The sequence below is a fragment of the Ixodes scapularis genome, unplaced genomic scaffold (assembly GCF_016920785.2).
Source record: "Ixodes scapularis isolate PalLabHiFi unplaced genomic scaffold, ASM1692078v2 PGA_scaffold5__190_contigs__length_132052651, whole genome shotgun sequence".
In the NCBI taxonomy this organism is placed as follows: domain Eukaryota; kingdom Metazoa; phylum Arthropoda; class Arachnida; order Ixodida; family Ixodidae; genus Ixodes; species Ixodes scapularis.
The window spans coordinates 69,728,039-69,751,479 of NW_024609880.1; positions in this window are offsets into that span (position 1 = coordinate 69,728,039).

The window sequence follows — 23,441 nt, forward strand, 5'->3', positions numbered from 1 at the left end:
GATTCGAAGACTCGAAACATTGTAGACAAGCTTCCTTGCCTTGCATATTTTCATGTGTTTTGAAAGTGAATAGATGGGCATTCCAGAATATAGTTTCAGTTTTTATGATGTTGTCATGTTGGAGAGGCCGGGCTACGATAATTAATCGAAAGTTGTCGGCCTTTTTAAATGAGCGATCAGAACTGCAAACTGAAGACTATTTATGGCAATATTTGTTTTAAAAGTGTATACGTATATATTGCAAAATTTTCGCGTGAATCTGTTGGTTGTTAGGCATTAATATACAACCCTTTTTGTTAATTTTGGCCGTTAGTTATTTCCGTAGATTGCCAGGAATATTTTTACCCTGCAACACTCTTGTTTTGATATTGTAATTTCTATACTCTATTATCCCATGAGCTGACAGCACAATGGAAGCTACGAGCATACAGACATGTACAATTACGTTCCCCTCTCCCATGAAGTGATTAAATACCGTTACTCGTTATTTGCTCAAAAAGGAATTAAATGCGCTACTTTATCGATTTTTGGAAGGTTCGTGTTACTTTACTTTAGAAGTAGCGAGTTAGTTTTCTCGTTACGTTGACGACCAAATACATTTTTTTTTTGTTTTATGGTTTATTGCGTTTTTTTCAGTAGTCCTTGCACTGCAGCAGTAGCTGCCTCTCCACGTTTTCATCAGTCAGGAACAACAAAATTCTACCGTCACAACTTTCCGCTCATAGCATTATACTTCAAAGGCGGATATTAAAAAAAGAAAAAGACAGATAGGAACTTTTTGCTCCAACTCATGTTCATTTCAAAGTACCTCTTGAAAGTAGAGTGCGAACAAGCTCCAGAAGTAAACCTTTTTGCATTGTTTATAACGCTAGGTAGAACTGCTTCTACCTAGCGTTAGCTGTAGGCTGCTTCTAAATAAAAGAAACAAAGCTCATCACTAATGGCAACTGTCAGGTATCGAGGAACCCTTCCACGAAATTTCTTTAATTGCGTACCCGGGCGCGTACCCTATTGAAAATAATTCTAAAGGGCCCATCAGCTTTGAAGGATTATAGGACCTCACGGGGCCTTCAAAACCCTTAAAAAAGAACCCACAGTAAAACCCTTCAGGGATACCCCATAGAAAAACTCTTTAGCCCATCAGCCATTCACTCCGTCAGACCCTTTAGCCCATCGACCCTTTAGGCGGCTAAATGACTGTGAACCATAGACAAAAATGCAGTTCAAAACATTATTAAAAATTTATACTAGACATTTCGTTTTAAATGCATATTATAACTCAAAAAGCCGATAAAAAGCAATGTTGTTTAAACCCTGCGCAAGGAACTGTAGACGAAAGAGATCATATCGAATAGGGACAACTGACTTTTTTTTTTATCACACAGAAAAATATCTTTCAAAGTACTCACAATTTGTCTGGGTATATTCCTAATGTATGGTAGTTCAGCTAATAAGACAGAGCAGTTGAACCTCACGGACCTATACACAGTCTCAGTAAGCACGTTTAGCGATAACCACGAACTCGTAAGCAGCACCCGCCATCGTTCAGAAATCTTGAGGAGAGTCACGGTTTCGCTCATGATGACGTCGCGCCGGCGTTTTCGGCGTATTTTTCGCTCGTTGGATGCTTCTGAAGCCGGACAGACGAAGAGGCGCAAGAAACAAGGCCGGACAGCGGTTGTCATCCGCCGTCTCAGAACCCACAGTGCCATAATCCCGGTGCGCAGGCACAACATGCGGTGGGAAGCTGACCCCGACTGCCAGGCTTTGCCGCGGGTAAGCCGACACTGGCTACCATTCCCTTGAATGCGCTGAACAAGTGTTGGCAGTACACGATGGCGCTCGAGCGGTGCTGAAGACGGCCAATGCCGAACTGTGATTCACCTGCGTAACCAAGGAAGAAATTGCACGGTTCGAAACAGACCAAGGGGCGAGCTTTCAAAACCATGCTCACCTTCCTGGAGGAAATTGGTCCGCTCCAGGCATCCGCGGTGGCGGCTGCGGTAACAAGCTAACCACCCACGAGCCGAGAGAAAATGGCGATACTGGCTTCCCGGCTTTCCATTCTCTCTCGCCGACCGCTGGAGACGCGTCCCTGTGACCCTTTTCCCATCGCAGGGAGGAGAGAGGCGCAGTGTGGGTTGCGTTTTGGGGACCGTCACCCGTAGAGGAACCGGCTCCCAGAACGAGTCGCTCCCGCGTCCCTGGGAAACGCACTGTTCTCGGCTTGTTCTTTTTTTTATTATTCATTATTGCACGGATCTCGCCTCGAGCGGTCAGGATTGCGTTCGCCTCAAAACGCCGCTCGGCCAACACCACTCGGGCCGCCGGTCGTCAATTCTTCACATGGAGCGTTCGCCCTGAATGGTCTCCTTGGTGACCGAGCATCCCGGCAGTGACAGGCGGGTCCGGGAGCCCACTCGTTTTTCAGAGAAGAGCAGTAATAAAAATTTGACAGTACATACATGCGATCGACATTTTCCGATTATTTTTTCCCGTCGCGAACAATAAGCAGCTATGTACTAATTCTGCGCAATCTGTTTTCTCCACCTAAGCCGTGGCCTCACAGACATCTCAAGAAGCTTGAAGGTTTTCCCGACCCCATTAGAAAAGTTCTTGACAGGCTTTCAGACATTTCAAGGCATTTTAATAGGCACTTCAGACATTTACGGAGAGCCTCTGGCGGGTCCAACGAACCCAACAGGAAATACGGGTGGCCCCTTCGACCATCTCAGATCGCCCGTAACAAAAACCACGCTAGCGCAGACTGAGCATCGCCTTAAAACGAGAACTAATATGTTCCGGGGGTAAAACTAATACTTCAAAAATTGATGTTTCAAAGACCTTAGAAAATTAGAGAGCAGAGCAATCGGTCTATATTTGTGAACACACATGTTGCTTCCAGCTTTGTGGACTGGAACAATCAAAACGTTATTTCATGCCTATGAAAACGTACTTCTCTTAGTGACATATTGAAGATATGTAACTTTACAGGAGCCAGCATTGCACGGCACCCTTTGACTATGACGGCAGGAATCCCTTCTTCCCCGCATGATCTTTTGGAGCAAGCTCCCTAATCCCGGAAAGGACGTCATCAGAAGTCAATTTAGGAGTGGACATAAGGTGGAACGTATCTTGACATGTGGCGGTAATAACTGGCATGGGTGTGATGGGATTTCGTATAGAGGACAAATGCTTAGCAAACAGATTGAAAATACCTAGAGAATCGGGAGTAAAACCTGAGATGGTTTTCAGTATAATGGCTTCATTTTCTAGATGGTTTGCTGTAACTAACATTCCACCAAAGTCAGCAGGACGGCTATTTAAATCAGACTAGTTACAGTCCTCCCACATCTGACTATCTTTTTTGAGAAACATCTTCACCATGGAACGATGCTTCCTGAATAAGGAGTGCCATCTTTCCAAACCGGAAGACTTGTAGTGCTTGTAAAACCGCGATTTCAGGACCTGTGCCTGCCGGAGAGGACAGGGAAACCACAAGAGCGGTTAGTAATTGGCCACGTGGCTTTACCGGTATAAAGGGATCCATAGTAATCTTCATGATATCCATTAGCAAAGAAATAGTACGGTCAACATAATCACTTTGGTAAACATCGTTCCAGTCAGTATTTTTTAAATGTGTGTATAACCCGAAATAGTCACCGCGAATAAAATTGTACGTCTGAGGCTACGGATTCAAAGTTCGAACAAATGGGACTAAAACCATAAGTGAGAAAGGGGGATGCCACTTTTCTTTAGAAACAATACGATCGTCCGACCCCTATGGGATATTGTATATTCGATATATCCGACGTCTATCGGATATTGTATAGGCAAGGATCAAAAATATTTCCGGCACCAATTATAGTGAGGTTTATTTGGTCAACTCTATTAAAATTGACAAAATCGAGTAGCTATTGTTCGCATCCAGAACTCTGTTCGTCACTGAATAAGTGCGAATTCCACTCAATTCTAGGCAAGTTAAAGTCAACGAAAATTAAAACATTGTAAGCTGTAAACTCAGTCAACTCAGCACTATGTTTTAATGTACAGCTTAGTGTAATAAGCCCATCACGAGGTAGGAAATATTAGTTTCCGTTAGGCAGATTAGGTCCATAAGCTACTTGAACTTCAATCCAAATGCTGTAATTTACTTCAAGATCAGTTCGTCGAAAACATGATAAAGAGTTCTGTATCGCCCCTTCCTAGGGTAGAACATGGACCTGTCGAGTTACGGTCCCATCGGAACAATTGATAGACATTCGTAAAGTATTCAAGATTGGAGATAGAACTGGTGCCTTAAGTTTCAGATATGCACAATACACCAAAGTCCGAAGCTAAAACTGTTTTAAAACATATGTCAGACTTAGCCCTAAAACCAAGACCAGTTTGGTATTACATCTGCAAACTGTTCCTTGGGGCAAGTTATCTGCAGTTTCTAAAGGTAGAGATTCAGGCCATGGTCCCCCAAAAGGCCTAAACAAGCATTCTTCAGGACACACACTACAGTTATTGATGCGGCTAAAATCTTAAACAGCGGTGTTAATATGGAGCGAAGCATAGGTATCATATATGCTGCGGATTTTTGTAGGTATACGAACCTACCTCCAGTGTAAACGACACAAGTTCTTCCAGGTATTCACGCGTAGTGGACGGATTAAGCCTGGAAGAAAATAGGGCGCGCTTGGCAGGTGGACGAGGTACAGAAGCGACAGGGGCGTTCATACGGGCTCTAACTCCAGGCGGAGGGCAACGTTTGCATAAGTGACAATCAATATTACACCCGTCACCGGGCTCAACAACTGCTTCAGCGCTTGCGATAGCATTTGGGCTTGATACTCCAGCAGGGGTTGCAGTGTGATCATGACGGGACCTTGCGGTGCCTGGGGTGATAACTTGTCTTTTTGAAGAAGAAGCCGCAGGACGACAGACAGCCGAAATGGTAATTCGTGCAGTTCTGAAGTGGCTAGGTCGGTTTCCCGTGACCTCGGGGGAATAGACGCTATCAGGCGCGGCACGAGTGAGCAGGGGAAGTTTGTTGCTCACTTTTTCCAGTTCACCAATTATGGCCGCATTCTCATCCTGAAGGAATCGAACTGTATACCAACAAGCTGGTCCACTTTTTTGGCAAGCGATAATCCAATTGTTTTAACAGCGCAGAAGCACTGTGTCAGTGTAGCGTCAGATGATTCGCAATCTTCATAGTCAGAGCCCGTAGTCTCGAGAACTTTCGTCGATGATTTAGCTTTACGATAATCATATCTAGGCTAACTCCGACTTGTGCACAATCTACACTTGAACTCACTCACTCCCTTGATCATGTAGGAATTGTAATCGTCACCTTGAATGTTAAGGCATTTGCTATGGAAACGGCGCTCGCAGGGTCCACAGCAAGTGAGGAGCTGTTGCTGTTCATGAAGGGGTTGGAGCACTTTCCGTGTACGTCCTTACTCAACATCGTCAGGTTTTCCTTTACGAGGCACTAGATGCATCCGAAACAGCAAAAAACACGTACATATCTGCAGAAGACTGTGAGAAACACAGCGCTCCCGTCGTCTGCATCGAATTGCGGAAAAGGGGTGGGAGAAGGGTTGCTGGGATACAGGGCGAGTAGATGTGAGGGATGGAGGGGTAATTTCCGCACTTTGAACAGGTGGGAGAATCGGGCCGTTTTTAAATGAGCTGAAAGAAGTGGTGTGATGGTCGGGAGTTTGTCTCAGGTGCTGTCTCACGAGGGAGGCTTGTTCCAGTGGCGCTGCTCACAGCATGGCGATTATGCAGCGTTTTATGGGCATGAATCGCAGCAACACTCTCACCTCTTGCGACGGTCCCACTTCCCCGTCTAGCTCATCATAAGCCAGATGAACTTCCAAGGTTCAACTCATTGTCTTCCGTTTTTGTTGTGCTCTTGCTCATGCTAGGAGCAAACCGCGGAAGACTGGCGCTGTCTAAACACGAGAGTTTAGTGCGAAGTAAACACCTGGGATGTGTCCCTCTGATCTACAGGCGTTCGATCGGATTTGTCCTTCAGACGAAGCATTCCACCATACTTCACAGCGGACGCTACGAGACATCGGACCCAATCCAATGCCGTGCGCGTGTCATGTGACCTTGGGGAAGGGCGCATGACACGACAATTTCGATCTCATATTTTTTCAAGCATTAAAGATGGAAGAAACAAAGCAAGTGAAGTATACTAACAGAAACATCACAAAGCACTGACAACACACTAATCGAACTTCCCTTGACAACTCCCACATCCTTATATATCCTACCTAAGAAAGGCATTGATTTGGCCAGTGACGACCTCAGCATTTATTAAGGTTTCCAGTATGCTGGTATCGACTCTTCGGAAGTCTGATCAATAATAGACAGTGTTTAAAGCAGATGGTCATTCGGTGCTGTTGTTAAATCCACAATAGCGAGTCTTAGCCGGTATGTTACTCCTCTGCTTAGGACTACTCAGGACAAGACGAGGCACTGTGCGAAGTGGCAAGTATAATAGGCTCAATGACGTCACTATAGTCACTGACAGTGAAAACGGCATGGCGTGTCTTTCAAGCACCCGGCCTTCAGGACGCGCTCCATGCCTTCCACCGTACTTTAAAAGCGCGCGCGCGCTTGGTCTGCACGGGAAGTTGAAGCGATCTTGAAGGAGGAGGGGGACGACTCAAGCTTGAGGGAAGACAAGTCGAAGCTCCTCCCTCTTGTTCTCTCACCTTGTCAGTTACCTCAGAGATATTATAATGCACACTACGCTCTCGAAGATGTCAAACGTTTTGGATTCCTTTTCTTGCACAAATAACTCTGAGAAAATGTTTATTCTGAGAGACATATAAACCTAGTCATGGTTATTTGCAGCTATGCATTTGCTTGGTTCCTCAACAGCGAAGGGCGCAAACCAGCTGATGTCAACTAGTCACTGACAAAAACTCGTCTGAATTTCTAACGATGAGCCAAAGAGATTTCTGACATGTAATAAAACTCAAGCGCATGTCAAGTGATTAAGCTCACAATAATTAATAAAATAAATTTTTTATATCTAATGAGTATGCTTAAAATAATCGATATTGAGCTCTTGATAAAAAAACTCATTTGAATATCTAATAAGTAAATTAAAATGGGTAGATATTGAGTTCACAATGAGCAAAGCTAATTGCATTCTTTATGAGTAAATTCAATAGAATCGATATATAGTTTCTTATGATCAATCTCATTAGACGTTGAGTATATATTTGAAAGTAAACATATTCGGCAGAAATCCGCCTGGTTGGGTGAGAATTAGAGTCCGAAAAATGTAACTCCAACCAAAACTCGACAGGAAACCCGACATTTCGAAACCAACTTCGTTTCTTCTTCAAGGGTGACGGAAAGCACGCCGATCAGCAGCAGCTCCTAAACTCTTCTTCTTGAATGAGGAAAAAGAAAATCACAACGAGATTAAGAAATTAAAATTATATATATATATATATATATATATATATATATATATATATATTTATTTATTTATTTATAGAACAAATGTAGTTTTGAAATTAAAAAAAAATTGTTTTGCTTACATCGTTCCGCTTTTATCGTTGAGATAAACAACTTTCCCGGGCGAATCCGCCAACACAAAAAGGACGTGCAGAAGTTTGACAGTGAGCGCAGCGCCATCTGCGAACATTGCGATACCCTAGACCCGGGGTAGCCAAGCTGCGGCTCACGAGCCGCATGCGGCTCGTGAGCCGCATGTGGGGGAGGGGGAGTGGGGGGGGGGGGGGAGGAGGGAGCCGCATGCGGCCCCCTTCGCTACCCCCTCCCCCTCCTCCCTCCTGGTCACTAGACCACTTCCTTAAAAAGTGAAATGGAACGCTTGATTTTGTTGTGTTCGTACGTTTTTTTATCGTTCCCCATCTCAGGGTTTACAAGATGTCGATTAATTACCAACTCGCCTGCACTCTCTCACTGCGTTTTAAATCGAAACCCAGGTTGCAGTTTCGTAGTCTTGTGCTACTGCGACCTTACGTGCAATTGGACTGCTTTTGACTCGAACAAATAGAAAGTAGTTAGAGTTTCGTTTATTTCAATGGTCAAAAGGACACCTGAACCGAGCTAAAGGCGATCGCAACGTCGCAATTTCCCCCGCAGCGGCAACTCGAGGAATTGCACGGCTGTGTCGGTTGGGGACGCATTCGATAGCGTTTGCTTTTACTGTTCTATTTTGGCTTTAATCGGCCATTTTCGCGCCAAAACATATACGGTGGAAACTGTTTTAGGGTTGAAGAAAAATGTATTAACACTGTAAACTGTAAGAAATACATCACACCGGGAAACCTGTATACATAGGGGGATGTAGGCTGCAAAGATCCAGCGGCGGAGGTAACGATCAAAGGTAACTTAGCGAACCAAACATGGCCGCTCCTTACATGTCATCAGCACAGACGAGGAGGGTTCTATCCTTTACCTATTAAATCACAGTGTCAGCCAGGTGTAGCATTCGGTTGGCTAACGTCCAATCCTCCCCCCCCCCCCCCCCCCCCCCCGCGCCTCTAACAGCTGTGCGAGAGGCGCGAAAAGCAAGTGAATGCGACCTCCAACCAGCCGGACGTAGCGACAAGACCACCGCCTGAGGAACTCTTCTTCACCCAACCAAAACAGCTCGGAGTCTAGGTGGCGGAGCAAGGTACCACGCAGTCGACAGAGCACGGCCCACATTGCACGAGAGAGTCGTTGCTGGCCAACTGCTGCACAACGATTCTGCCAGTGAACCAGTTGGCCGACTGCCAACAGGAGCAGGACGAAGGTTCGCGGGGGCACCTACCGCTTGACAAAAAGTTCCAGATGCCGATACCTTAGAAGCCATGGTGCACCAAGCGCCAAAATGAGCGCGCAACGGGACAATCAAATAAAACGTGTGTTTGTCTCTACCTGCCCACAGCTGGGGCACTTGGGGTCTGGAACAATGCCCCAGTGGTGGAGTCGTCGTCTTGTTGGGAGAACACCCCAACCCCGACGCCACTCAAAATCCTCCACAGGTCTGGGAAGGAGACGACAAACCAACGAGGTCCATGGAAAGGCGTTCGCCCGATCTCTCTGCTCACGAGTGATCCGAGTCACGCAGACCTCCTTCACTCTTTCAAGGTAAGCTCCGCTGCGGAGGGAGAGCGTAAAGGTCCCTGCAACAGCAACCTGACGTTCAGCCGCGGACGCCACAACCTCCCACGTGTGGCGTGCCACTCCACGAGAGTCAAAAAACACACCGAGAACTCGGAGCTCGTTTACGACCTGGATTTCCACAGATAGAGCAGGAGGGGAACTTACAAACTCCAAAGCCTGGCTCTTCGTAGTGTTTAAACACGCTCTAGAGAAGGCGGCGTACTCCAAGAACAGCTGTCCAACAGCCTCAAAACTGTCAGACTTGCAGACAAACAGACAGACGTCATGTGCGTAGGCGCTAACCACGACTGTGTCCCGGCCGGGCAGCGGAAAGAAACAAATCCGGGAGCAGGATGCAGCAGGTCGGGAAAGCGAATCGAGGCCAAAAACGTAGAGTAAGGGAGACTACGGGCAGCCCTGTCGTACTTAATAAAAAAGGCGGAAGGAAACACCCGTTGATTTGCAAATGGCCATTCCGTGCGCTGTATAAGGAATGAAGTAACGAAATGAAAGTCTCGGGGAAGTCAAAGGTTCTCAGGACCTCCAACAGATAACGATGCTCCACCTTATAAAAAGCCTTCGCTTGATCGAGGGAGACACAGGCCCCCGACAGATGGGTAAAATTCGCGTAGGAAAAGAGGTCTCGTGTGAGTGACAGGGTCGCAGAAATGTTCCTCCCAGGCACCGAATACGTTTGAACTGAGCTCAGCACAAGGGACATGAACGCACGGAGGCGCGAGACGCGTAGAGACGCTACGATCATATAGTCTGTGTTTAACAAAGTGATACGTTGCCAAGCCACAGGATCTGATGGAGAGCCACCCTCCTTTGAAAGGAGAATAGCGCGACCTCGTCTGAAGGATGGCGGAACGTCGCCTGTCTCTAGAAAGCCGTTTACAAGTAGAACTAGGGCGTTCGTAAGGACACCCAAAAAAGTGTCGTAAAATGCGGCTGGTAAGCCGTCGGGGCCTGGGTCAGACCCGACTTTCATAGCCCCCCGGACGTCAAAGAGTTCCTCAAGGGTTGTAAGACAGAACAGAGAGGAGCCCAGATCAACAGGGCAGGCCGGGAGATCTCCGCAGAAAAGGCGAACCCGTTCGGCTAAATTCAAGGTGTCCACGGCGGGTTCCGAGCAAAAGTGGGACGAAACGAAATTTCGGAACACCGCGCCGATTTCACGGGGGTACTCCAAAAGGCTATGGTCCGCGAGATATGCATTGGGGACGTACGAGGGGCCCTTTTCACCGGCGCGTGTGGCACGGAGGCACCTGAGCACCACCGGACGTCCTCCGGCTCGTCACGCAGCCGCTGCGCCACAGCATTTCGAGAGGACGCGTTCAACAGACGTTGGTGGCGATCGCGAAGAACAGCGAGGTACTCAGACATCAAGTAGGGGCGCACACCGCCACGCTGCACAATACGAATGCGACGGACAACCTCATGAGGGCCTCCGTCACCCGGCGCCGAAGAAACTTCCAAGCCGCCGTCACGAAAAAATGGCAGTCAGATTTAATGGCGTCCAACTGGGGGGGGGGGGGGGGGGGGGGGGAGGACAAACGAACGTCCGTCAGTGACGCCCGATTCGACAGTCGTAGAGCTGTAAATGGACAGTTTGGTCCCGCAGTAGCGAGATGTCTAGACGCTATGTGTCACCACCTGGGTACAAAAACACGACATATTAAGAACCACGTAAACCGGGCGGTGATCTGAAACGTAGCCCGCAGCTGATGTAAAGGAAACCACCTCGCAGATGAGCAGGCGGGATGCAAGATGTTGGTGGACATAGACGTGGTCCAGCCGGTTCGTCAACGTGCCCCGCGACCACGTGAAATCGTACGCAGCACCGTGTAGTTCGACCCAGGCGTCGCGTGGGTCGTGATGCCCGAGAAGCCGAACCAGCCCCTTGGCGTCAAAAGTTTTCCGCCCGCCACTAGGCCCGGGAACGTCTCGCGAGGAGTCTGTTACACAGTTAAATTCCCCACAGAGGAAGAAATATCCGTCCGCGGGTATATACTGCAGAAGGCTTCTAAAATAATCCCCATCCGGCGTGTGGCCGATGTGAACTGGAGCGTAGACGCTTATGACCCGAAACTTGTATGCCGGACAAAAAAACTGAACAGAAGGATGCGGCCGTCTGGGTCGCACACTGAAGAAGCACCTCGCAGAAACGAAGGCCAGAATATTAAAACGCCAACACCACGCGCGCGAGACGTTGCGGGAGAAAAATGACAAGGACTCGGAAAACCGGCCTAAAATTCTGCCACCGCCCCGGGCAGAAAAAAAAAGATTGTTTCTTGCAAAGAGAGCATATCGCAGTCATTCGAAAGGGGCAATGCGAATCACCTCGCACTGCTTGTTCGGATTCCGCAAACCCCGCACATTTAACGCAAAATGTGTAAGCCCTTAAAAAAAAAGAAAAGCAAAACATGGCAGAGAGTCAATTACAGCAGTGATTCCTTACTGTAAACATTTTCCACGCCGAGAAGCTTCTGTTTAGCTGACGAGGCGGGAGTCGCGTCCGAGCCGACGCCAGCAGGCGAGAAAACGCGCTTGGCATCCGAGCGGTCGTATGGCATGTCGGCGTCGGGAGACGACGACTCTGCGGACGATTCATGTGGCGTCGTTGTCGTAAAAGCTTTGGCGCAGAGGGTGGATGCCCCTGGCCTGCAGTCACGTCGCCTTCCTCAGCGATGAAAAGACGGTCGGAATCGTCGCTCTGATCGCCGACATCAGTGTCGCCAGATTCGAGGGTGACTGCCGTGTTCGACGAAGCGCCTGAGGTTCGGCTGTCGGGGGTAGCGGCTGCGTCCGCTGGAACATGCGAGGCTTGGCTGCCGGGGATGGCGGCCGTGTTCAATGGACCGCGTGAGGCTTCGCTGCCGGAGATGGTGGCCGCGTTCCATGGAATGTCCGAAGTTTGGGTGTCGGTAGGGGTGGCCGTGTTCGATGGAACGCCCGAAGCTTGACTGTCGGAAACTCCGGCGTTACGAGGCGTCGGAGTCCGAGACAACAGGGGGAGGTGATAGAGTCCGCGGGCGGATGGACGGGTCTGAGTCAACACCGGAATTCTCGGGGGCTGAGAGGGCGACGGTGACCAGAGCTCGCTACAGGGGCCGTGGGCGGGTCTTCCAGGGTTGCTGGGCGGCGGCGGCGTAAGACTTACGCTGGACGCAGTCTGTGGTCGCGTGGCCGTAGCCTCACCGGTGGCAAGGGGCCGTGCAACCTGCCGTCGCATGCCCAAAAACGCCGCATCGGTCGCAAGGTGGGGTCTTCACGCGGGTCCGATGTGGCCTTCCAGCCCGCACCGCCTGCACACGCAGCGCAGACCGCGGCAGTCGACCATCACCCGGTGTGCCTGGATGTGGACAAAGTTAAGGACCGGCCTAGACATCTCCGTCTTGACGACATGGGTGCCGTTGCTGACGTCGGGCGGTCTCGAAACGTGGCGTGGTTGATCGCCTTCACCTTGCCGTACTGTGCGAGGACTTGCACCAGTGCCTCTTCCAACACGTACGGGGGAAGGTGGTGCACAGACACAAACAAAACGTGGGCTCGCACTGGCTCCAGAGGGACTTCCACGTTACCCAGCGACAAGAACCTTTGTGCTAAAAGTCCTTGAGTGGCGGCCATGGTACTGACCGCCGCCATGAACCATGCTTCACTGTGGTGCTGCAGGTACGACAGGCCGTCCCCGCCGGCGACGGCTTGAATGCTGTCCATAATAGCATCCACCGGAGTGTCCGCCGGAACGTTGAATGAGAACCACTGCGCCTTCGTAGGCGTCGACATGGCGCAGGCTTCGAATCCTGAGAACCACAAATAAATTGAGGTCTCTGGGCGCGCGTTAAATGGGAGACGCTTCCCACGAACGAAAGACCGCAATCGGTTGCCATTGCAACCCGCGTCTCCCAAGCGGACGCGCCGCAAATGATAACCGAAGTTAGGACGCGCCCAGATCCGGACACGCATGAAATCACCGGTGAGACATTGCTGTATGAAGACAATAATAATCGTGCCGCTATACCCTGTAGACTAAAATCTTTTGCAAACATCACGGTCTTATGCTTTTTTTTTTCACGTGAAAACATGCTTTAGAAAACTTTATGGTGTCCACAGTAAAGACAAAAGTTTGAGCCGCCATAATGGCACCTCGAGCCTGGGAGTTTCAGTACTCCAAGAACATTCAGTGACTCACTAAAGGGTGGCGCTGTTATCGTATTTAGCTCGATATGGCGGAGGATGCGACTTAGGTTTCAAGAGTGAGTTTACAAACTGAGTGTTTTAGTTATGTTGGCCTTCGCTTACACTTCTTCCTCTCCCCGCCCCCAGAGGTCACCTCTAGTGTATTTATGCAGCGCCGCGTACAGGTTGCGTCAGCGTCACAACCAGCGCCTTGTTCAGCGTCTCAGAACGAGCGTGAAGCTATAGCATGCCGCGATGCCAAGACGGACGCGCGTGTCGCTTCTGGCAAGCTTCGCGGCTTGTTTGCCTTTTGGGGTGGATGGGGATTCCCAAGGCTGTTTTAGAATCCTGCACGCTAAAGCTTTGCGTACGCCAAAGAATAGCCGCGTCGCCACTGCGCCTGCGCTGAACGCCAACCACGTTTTGCGCTTTGCATGCGCTATTTTAGCTAATATTAAACAGGGCACAAAATGTTGGATTGATGTACTAACTAGCTCAAATTACCACTTTACTCCAGCTATTTTAGCGTACATATTTTTTCCGGAAATTGCTTCCAAAGGGCCTTGGCGCTACTTCAAGGATTGGCGATGAGAAGTTGGCTGAAGCCAAGACAAACACAGTTAAAAGAACAGCGGATTCCATGGCCAGTTTGTTCGAAGCGTTAACCGCGGCTAAAGTTAGCCGCAGTACCTAGGAGAAGGATTTTGAAATCACGTGACTGGCTCAGTAGGGATGCGGGGAAACATGGCGGTGCCCCGGTGAGTGAGCGCCGCTCGCTTTAAAACTAATATGTTGTCGTAGCTGCAATATCGGGCGCGTTAGTCAGCAACAAATGATGCAGGAGGCTTTCGCTTTGCCTTACCTCACTTATATCGCAAAGCATGAGCAATGACCTCGAGGCATTTTTTAGATAGTCTTTCGATTCTGGCCATTCCTAAGCCTAAATGAACGCGATAATTGTCGGCATGGCAACGTCTTTCAAAAGTGGATTGCCTTGACTCAATCGGGGGGTATTGATAGGACACAAAATTCGACAGCGTCTCAATAGACCTTTGTCTAAATTTCCCAAGTACCAATGTGCACACGCGTTGCACGTTGCTGGTTTCTGTAGTAGTAATTGTTCCAAAGCAAAAAGCCTAAAACAAATTTTGACGTGCACGCGCGTTCGTCAGAGCCTTATTATGAGTCTTCGAATCTTCGAATCTTTTATAAGAGGAAGGCCAGCGAACGCGGAACGTAGAATTACACTTCCAGCGTTCTCCTAGGTGCTTGGGTAATTTAGAAAAGGTCTATTTGAACGCTGTCTGCTTTTGTGTGCTATCAATACCCGTCCGATTGAGTGAAGGCAATCCGCTTTCCAAAAACGTACTGAAGAACGTGGAAGGGTACTGAGAAGAGAGTATACCCCTCCTCCCTCCTCCTTACCTCCTTATGCTCCTCCTCCCCTAAAGCTTAAAAATCCTCAGCGGGGGGGGGGGGGGGGTTACGCGACCTTGGAGGGGTCACGTGACCTGGGGGAGGACGGGGCACGTGACCTCAAAGGGAGGGGGTCATGTGACCTGGGGGTCACGTGAGATTGGGGGGAGGGGGTCACGTGACCTCTGAGGGGGATCACGTGACCCGGGGGGGGGGGCTCGCGCGATGCATTATTGGACATTTTCCATAATGCACCGCGCGGTTACGCCGACGCCGACGGCGACGGCGATGCCGCTCGTGCCGGAAACGGGCGCCTAAGAGCTGCACACTAAAAGTTGTTTACAAACAGCTTGACTGGTCCCAAGCCCCCACCCCGAATGCAGTGCAGTGGAGCACGCTTGAAATGCAGTCATGCATTTAACAAGTAACAAAAAAAATGAAAGCCGTTTACAACTCCCTGTAACGCCGAATTAGAGTGCAGCTCTTCAGGCGGAGGAGGGAAGGGTACTAGGGTCACATGTTCTGGGGGGGGGGGGGGGGGGGGGTCACGTGACCTGGGGGAGGGGTAACGTGACCCCCCAGAGAAATTTTTTCCGTTAGGTTTAGTGGGGATATTTTTTCGCTATATTTAGTGGGGAAAATTTTCCGCTAGATTTAGCGGGGAAATGTTTCCGCTAGATTTAGCGGGGAAATTTTTCCGCTAGATTTTGCGAGGAATTTTTCACCTAGATTTAGGGAGAAATTTTTCCGCTAAATTTCGCGGTGAAATTTTTCTGCTAGATTCAGCGGGGAAATTTTTCCGCTAGATATAGCGGGGAAATTGTCTGCTAGATTTAGCGGGGAAATTTTTCCGCAAGATATAGCGGGGAAATTTTTCCGCCAAATTTAGCGGGGGAATTTACCGAGAATGCACTTCGCGGTTACGCCGACGGCGACGGCGACACCGACGACGCCCAAGCCAAAAACGGGCGCCTAAGAGCTGCGCTCTAAAATAAGCTTCTATGAAAAAAGCAAAAACGATAATTACACTATACACCAGGAGTGGCCAAACCGCGGCTCGCGAGCCGCATGCGGCTCTTTGCTGGTCCAAGTGCGGCTCGCAAATCCCTCGTAAGGGGACCCCCCCCCCCCCCCCCCTTCGCCCCTTTCCGCGTTTCTCCAGGGAAAAAAAAAAAGGATTTCAGAATAAAGCACACTGCAGCTTGCAGTTTGACCGCCTTGTACTCCCATACGTACAGTCGTACAGCCTTGTGCCCTCATACGTACAGCTAGACTAGGAACAAAAGTTAAGTTTGCCCCCCCCCCCCCCCCCCCACCCCCTGCGGCTCTTAGAAGTTCCGTGGTTTTGTTTGCGGCTCTTAAGCCAGGCCAGCCTGGCCACCCCTGCTATACACAGACACGTATGAGGCACTGTACCCTCAGTCCGCTGATTATCGTCAGTTTTCTCGTGGATGCTTCTCGCCGGTCACTTCGCCAACCAACTAAAGAAAGCTTTCCCGACAACAAAAGTGGCGAAAGATGATGACAACCCCTTTGGCGTCCGCGCGTGTTTGTACCGTATTTGAAACACGCCTTCGACATACGTGTTTAGCGTCCTATCCTTCCTGCGGATCGAAACCGGTCCCTTAGTGGAACCTAAGTGAGTCCCGCAAGCCGGTGTGTTATGCTGTTGGGTGTCGCGATCCTGGCGGCTACAGTTGTAAAAATGTCGGCGAGAAGGGCTCGACCGGAAGTAAGGGTCGCAGTCGTCGCGGCGTCCCACCTCTTGGCACTTAGCATGCATGCACTGTCAAGCTGTAGAGCGACCCCCAGCAGAACAGACGTCTGCCACCTCCACTGCTCAGCACCGCTACCAGGATCGAGGCAGGCAGCAGCATCACACCCACGCCATTTTGGAGGACGCGATGAACAAAAGCCAGTAAAAGACGAGCTCCACGCACCACACTAGAGGTGCGCTTGTCCACCCACAGAGTAAATAAAACATTACAGGAGACCACTTAAGACTGCTTACGTGTACGAAGGCGAAAGCATTATAGTCTCGCGGGAGAAATGTTTTCGAGTAATGTTTCTACACGTATTAAAGTTGAGGACGACGTATAGGACGACGTTGAGGGCGACATCCTAGAGATCGACGCCAAGTATGGCCTCTTGGATGACCTTGTAGCGGCACGCTACAGGGAGTAAAGAAGACGAAGAACACCTGCTCGAGAAAAACACCATCACTTGCACGCGGGGGCTCGAGATGATAAGGCGAAGGGCTACGCAGTCCACGTTCCACGATCTTTCGATTTTGACTCTTTTGTAAATAATGTAAATATACGATTTGTTAGCAAATGAGAATATCATCCTTGCTACAAACTGGTGACCCGAGACTCGGAACAAGCCCTCCTACCCGACTAGTGGCTTCTATCAACCAGTAAGTTTGTCTTTAAACATCTGCGCTCATTTGGAACGATGATCGTCACTCAAGCTTCCGCGTCGTCGGGCGACCTAACAACGCTTGCTGTCGCTGCGGTCAACTTCAAGTTACTGGAATTCTGGGCTGCCGATTCGGAACTCTGGTTCCTCATGATTGAATCGACCTTCCGAAAGAACAAGATAACATCGTCCTTGACGAAGTTCGACCACGTCATTTCCGCTCTGCCGCAGTCATCGGCAGCAGTCGTTCGGGACATTCTTCGCGCTCCACCGGAAGATCAGCCCTATAAATACTTGAAGAGTGAACTCATCCGACGAACAACAGAGTCGGAACACCGCAGGCTGCAGCAACTCCTGACGGCAGAAGAACTAGGTGACAGGAAGCCGACAGAACTGCTACGACGCATGGAACAGCTTCTAGGAGATAAAGCACCGAACATGGAGACAACGATTCTCCGAGAACTTTTTCTCCAGAGGCTACCACAACCAGTCCGCATGATACTAAGCACATCGACCACCGACTCCATTGCCACGTTGGCTCGGATGGCCGACCAAATCATGGACGCGGGCTTTCCATCCATCTCCGCTGTGCAGACACATGACACTACACTCCATGCCGCATGACCATCGCCGGCCGTTGAGGACAAGATTGCACAGCTGCTGTCTTCCAACTCTCGGATGGAAGGCAGGATGGATCAACTCACGCGAGAGCTCAAGGACCTCCGCATGCGTCACTCCCGATCCTCGAGCGCGAGTCGACGAACCAACGAAGAACGCCGCCGAAGCAAGTCTCCTTCAAAACACCAGGTCTGCTGGTACTACTACAGTCACGGAAATGATGCCAAGAAGTGCCAACCTCCGTCTACTTTCACGGGAAACGGCAAGGCCGCACACTAGAGGTGGATGGTGTAGCCGGCCTGGAGTCCAACCGTCTTTTCTACGTAACCGACCGAACCAACAAGGTCCGGTACCTAGTAGACACGGGAGCCGAGATTTGGGTCGTTCCGCCTACGCTGGAAGATCGACGGCATCGACAAGACACCCCGCCACTACATGCAGTGAATGGTTCACCAATTAAGACGTACGGACAAAAGTCAATCACCCTCGAAATTGGCCTCGGACGGACGTTTCGGTGGGTTTTCTTAATCGCCGACGTTCTTCATCCCATCATAGGAGCCGACTTTCTCCGGCATTTTGCGCTCATGGTGGATGTAAAGCGAAGACTGCTTCACGACATTGAGACTCGCCTCACCGTGCAGGGAATATCTGCGAAGGGAGTCCAAGAGGCGCCCAGCCTCCCCCAAGTGGAGCCCACCTCCCAATGGACGGATATCCTCGACGAGTTTCCCGACGTGTTTCGTCCAACTTCAAGGGACATACCGGTGAAACACACCGTTACCCACCATATCGAGACGAAGGGACCTCCGGTGTTTGCTCGACCTAGACGCCTAGCTCCAGATCGCCTGCGGATAGCGAAGCAAGAATTTGAGCACATGCTCGAGCTTGGCTACGTCCGGCTTTCTTCCAGCTCCTGGTCATCGGCCCTCCACATGGCCCCAAAGAAGAGCGGCGACTGGCGTCCATGCAGAGGTTACAGAGCCCTCAACCAGAACACGGTCCCCGATCGCTATCCGATTCCCCACATACAGGATTTCACCGGCGCCTTGCATGGAGCAACCATCTTCAGTAAGGTGGACCTCGTGAAAGCGTACCACCAAATTCCTATGGAACCGGCCGACGTTCCCAAGACCGCCATAATGACCCCATTCGGCATGTTCGAATACTTGCGGGTGCCGTTTGGTCTCCGCAATGCGGCCCAGACCTTCCAAAGGTTCATCGACCACGTCCTACGCGGCCTGACCTTTACTTTCGCATACATGGACGACATCCTCATTTTCAGCGACAACCTGAAAGACCACGTAGACCACCTACGTCAGCTCTTCTCTCGCCTTGAAAACTATGAATTGATCGTCAACCCTGCAAAGTGCACATTCGGCGTCAAGGGCCTGGATTTTCTGGGCCATCGCGTCGACAGTCACGGCATACGGCCGCTGCCACAGCGAGTAGAAGCCACCCGCGAGTTCCCGCAACCTCCTACAACAAAGAAACTCCGCGAGTTTCTCGGGCTCGTGAACTTCTACAGGTGCTTTGTTCCTCAGTGTGCTACGATCCTCCAGCCCCTGCATGACATTTTGCAAGGAAAGCCAAACAAAAACGCCGTTCTGACTTGGACACCAACTGCTGACGCAGCGTTTTCCGCCATCAAGGAGGAACCTGCAAAAGCTACACTGCTGACCATTCCAAAGGCTGGAGCGCCAACATCAGTCATGGTAGACGCCCCTAACTCCGCCGTCGGAGCTGTCCTCCAGCAGAACATCAATGGAACATGGAAACCATTGGCATTCTTCTCAAAGAAGCTGTCAACCACTAAGTGCCGCTACAGCACTTTCGGAAGGGAACTACTCGGAGTCTACCTTGCCATCAGACACTTCCGCTACTACCTCGAGGGACGATCATTTTTTGTGATGACTGATCACAACCCGCTAACGTATGCTTTAACATCTAGCAGTGAAACGCACACGCCAAGAGAGATACGGCAAATGGCTTACGTCATGGAGTTCACGACGGACATCCGCTTTGTACCAGGCAAAGACAACTCCGTAGCAGACGCACTCTCTCGAATTGGTGTGAACACCTGCTCTACCGAACGGAACGCTGTCGACTACGAAGAACTAGCAGCAGCGCAGAGCACGGATACATCACTACCACATCCGTGGGAAACAACGTCAAAAAACCTACAAGACATAAAGATTCCGGAATGCAAAGCAACATTTGTCTGCGATGTGTCGACAGGACAACCAAGACCATATGTCCCCGAAAAGTTCCGGGAGCCTATTTTTGAAGCAATCCACTCACTTTGACACCCAGGAATTCGAGCCACACAACATCTCATAACTGCTCGATTCATCTGGCCTAAGATCAATGCCGACATCCGCAATTGGACACGCACGTGCGTGCAATGCCAGCGCGCGAAAGTGGGTCGGCACACGACTACACCGCTCGGCAAGTTTTCACCTCCCGATGGTCGTTTCAGCAACATCCACCTCGACATAGTAGGACCACTCCCGCCAGCCGACGATTGCCGGTACATTTTGACCTGCATCGACCGCTTCACGAGGTGGCCTGAAGCAACCCCGATGAAATCGATAGCAGCAGAAGCCGTAGCACGGGCCCTCGTCAACATGTGGGTCAGCCGTTTTGGAACACCAACCACCATCACAACAGACCGAGGGAGACAATTCGAGTCTACACTCTTCCAGAACCTCTCGCGGATCCTAGGTACAAAGCATATTTACACTACATCCTATCACCCCATCTCCAACGGAATGGTGGAACGGTTTCACAGACAGCTAAAGGCCAGTTTGAAGACGAAAGGTACAGCAGCGCCTTGGACGGAAGCTGTACCGCTCGTCATGCTTGGAATACGCACGTCCCTAAAAAGTGACCTGGGATGCAGTACAGCAGGAATGGTGTACGCACGCCTCTACGCATCCCTGGTGAGTTTCTAACACCTACCACCAACACCGAAACCACCACAGCAGAGGACTACGCAAGCCGTCTACGTTCCTCATTCGAGAAACTACGAACTATGCCCACACGACAGCGGAACTCTCGCAAGGTGTTCCTCAGCCCGGAACTGTCACGCTGCACCCACGTGTTCATACGCACAGACGCCGTGAAGCGACCGCTGCAGAACCCATATGAAGGACCATTTAAAGTTCTAAAACACGGCGACAAGTACTTCACCGTGCTCGTGAAAGCACGTGAAGATACAATTTCACTCGACAGGATAAACCCAGCTCATCTCGAGCAACCCCAAGCACACACAACTCCAACCCTAGTACGACGTGTACACTTCAAAGGAGCACCTGATCGGTCGTCTCCTCCAACTCCTTGCTAGGGGGGGAGTACCTGTAGCGGCACGCTACAGCGAGTAAAGAAGACGAAGAACACCAGCTCGAGAAAAACACCATCACTTGAACGCGGGGGCTCGAGATGACAAGGCGAAGGGCTACGAAGTCCACGTTCCACGATCTTTAGATTTTGACTCTTTTGTAAATAATGTAAATATACGATTTGTTAGCAAATGAGAATACCTTTCTTGCTACAATCTCTAGGATGACGCCGAGGACGACGTCAAAGACGGCGTCTAGGACGATGGCGAGGACGATGTCTCGGACAACCTCAAGGACGACTCTAGGACGACGTCGACGATGACGTACTAGAGGGCGACGTCAAGAGGGACGTCTAGAATGACTTCTATAGATGACCTATAGGACGACCTTAAGGACGACATCTAGTACGACGTCGAGAACAGCGCCTGAAGGAGCACATTTAAGGATGTGGCGTATTTGCGTGTGTGGCCACATTTGCCTACGGAAGCCGCCATGGACGTAGACGCTGCTGCCGATGTCGAGGACGTATAAATCTAGACGCGGTCGCCTCAAAGTCCATCGCTCGAAGCACACAACAAGCACATGATGAAATCCGAACCGCTCCTTTTGCACACGGCGCTCCGGCGGTGAAATCACGCTCCCGCACTTGAGCGTGAGCGTGGGCGGAGCGTGCTTGAGGACGTATTTTTATGGACATCTCTTGGGCACAACGACGCCCCTTTTCTTATGTAATGGGACAAGTATTGTTGTTTTAGAGGTCTAAGACGACCTCTAGGACAACCTTAAGGACGACGCCAATGGCAGCGTCGTCCTTGACCATACGATTGACCGGCGCGTGCCGCCCAGTCGTAATTTTATGGCCATATAATAACAATAATAATAATAATCTTTGTTTGCTCAGAGAGCCGCGGCACCGCAGAATGGTACCTTGGAGGCCCGCGTTGCCGCGTCTAGCGATGAAGATTATGTGATGATTAGGGCTGGCCGTTGATTAAAAATTTTAACCGGATTAATCGCCACCCTTTAATCGATCAATTAATCGATTGATCGGTTGCGTTCATTTTTATAAATAATATATTAAGAAGAATGGGGTCAAGAACTCGTCTTGCGTTTGAAGGCTTCTCTGTTACATGGCGCAAAGGACATTTAGAATAGACCCTTTCCGAAATTCAGTCTGGCCACTTTGATCACTATCATCATCTGTGGAACGGCATCTGTGCCATACGAATGGCGGCCTTCTAGTGACTGATAAAGGAAGACGTTGAAGATGCTCCTAAGCGGATATTGCGAGGCCTGTACGTTTGGGGGTCAGTACGAAGCGAAGTAGGGCTGGAACACAAAAGCTACGTAAGCGTTTATTTCTAATTGCTCAGATTCAGTCAATCTGTCGTGGCACACAATCGGCTTTAAAGCACTTTGGTGTACAGAATTTTCTCGAGGCATCTCAGTGGGTTGGAGCTTTGTTCTGAATGCACGTTCTTGGTCACCATCGACCTGAAAGTGATCGAGAAAGAACTCACACTGAACAATTCCTCGCGTGCCGTCGACTTGCGAAAGTAACGGTGCCGATACAAGTTCATTTCCGCCATTGATAGGGCAAAACCTAAACTGCTTTACGAACCACCAGATGGCACTGAATTTCTGAAAGGGTCTATTGAGGATACATATATAGTTCAACGATTCAAAGGCTCGCATATTTTTGGTCCAGCTCCGAAGACAAAGAAGTGTGTCCCCATTCTCCGACAGGAAGACAAGAAGTCAGGGCTTGGGCGATGCTTTCTTCTTTTTTCAAAAAAAGGGGCCACGATGAGAAGGCGTTGATTGTTTTCTGCGTTTTGGCAGATGGTCCCATTTCCGTACAAGTTATGCACTGCAGTCTCTTGCTCATAATCTACCTACATTGCTTAACAACATTGTAATGAACCGCATCGATATTCATTGTATAACTAAGAAAGCATTGCATACTCTTTCGTGTTGTTAAATTAAGAAAAAAATTGTTCTCTAGTGTCGGTGATTTTAAATTTTATAGGAACGTTTTAAATTGTTTGATTTGAACATTGTAAGAAATATTTAGGGTTGTTTAAATATGATTGTGTTCCCTGTACATGCAAGGGCACCGGACCCAGTCAAGCTAGCTTCTGGTAGCTTTTTGTCCGGTGTCCTCGGCATAACGTTGCTGAAATAAAGTTCAAGTTCAAGTCCTCGCTGCACCGGCGTGCATGGGTGCTTCGCACGTAGGTAATGCTAAAGCGAACTTACTCCTCCACTGTGCAAAAACAGCTTTTTGAAGATGATGCAGTGGACTTCCTTCGAGTTAAAAACTTCACCGCT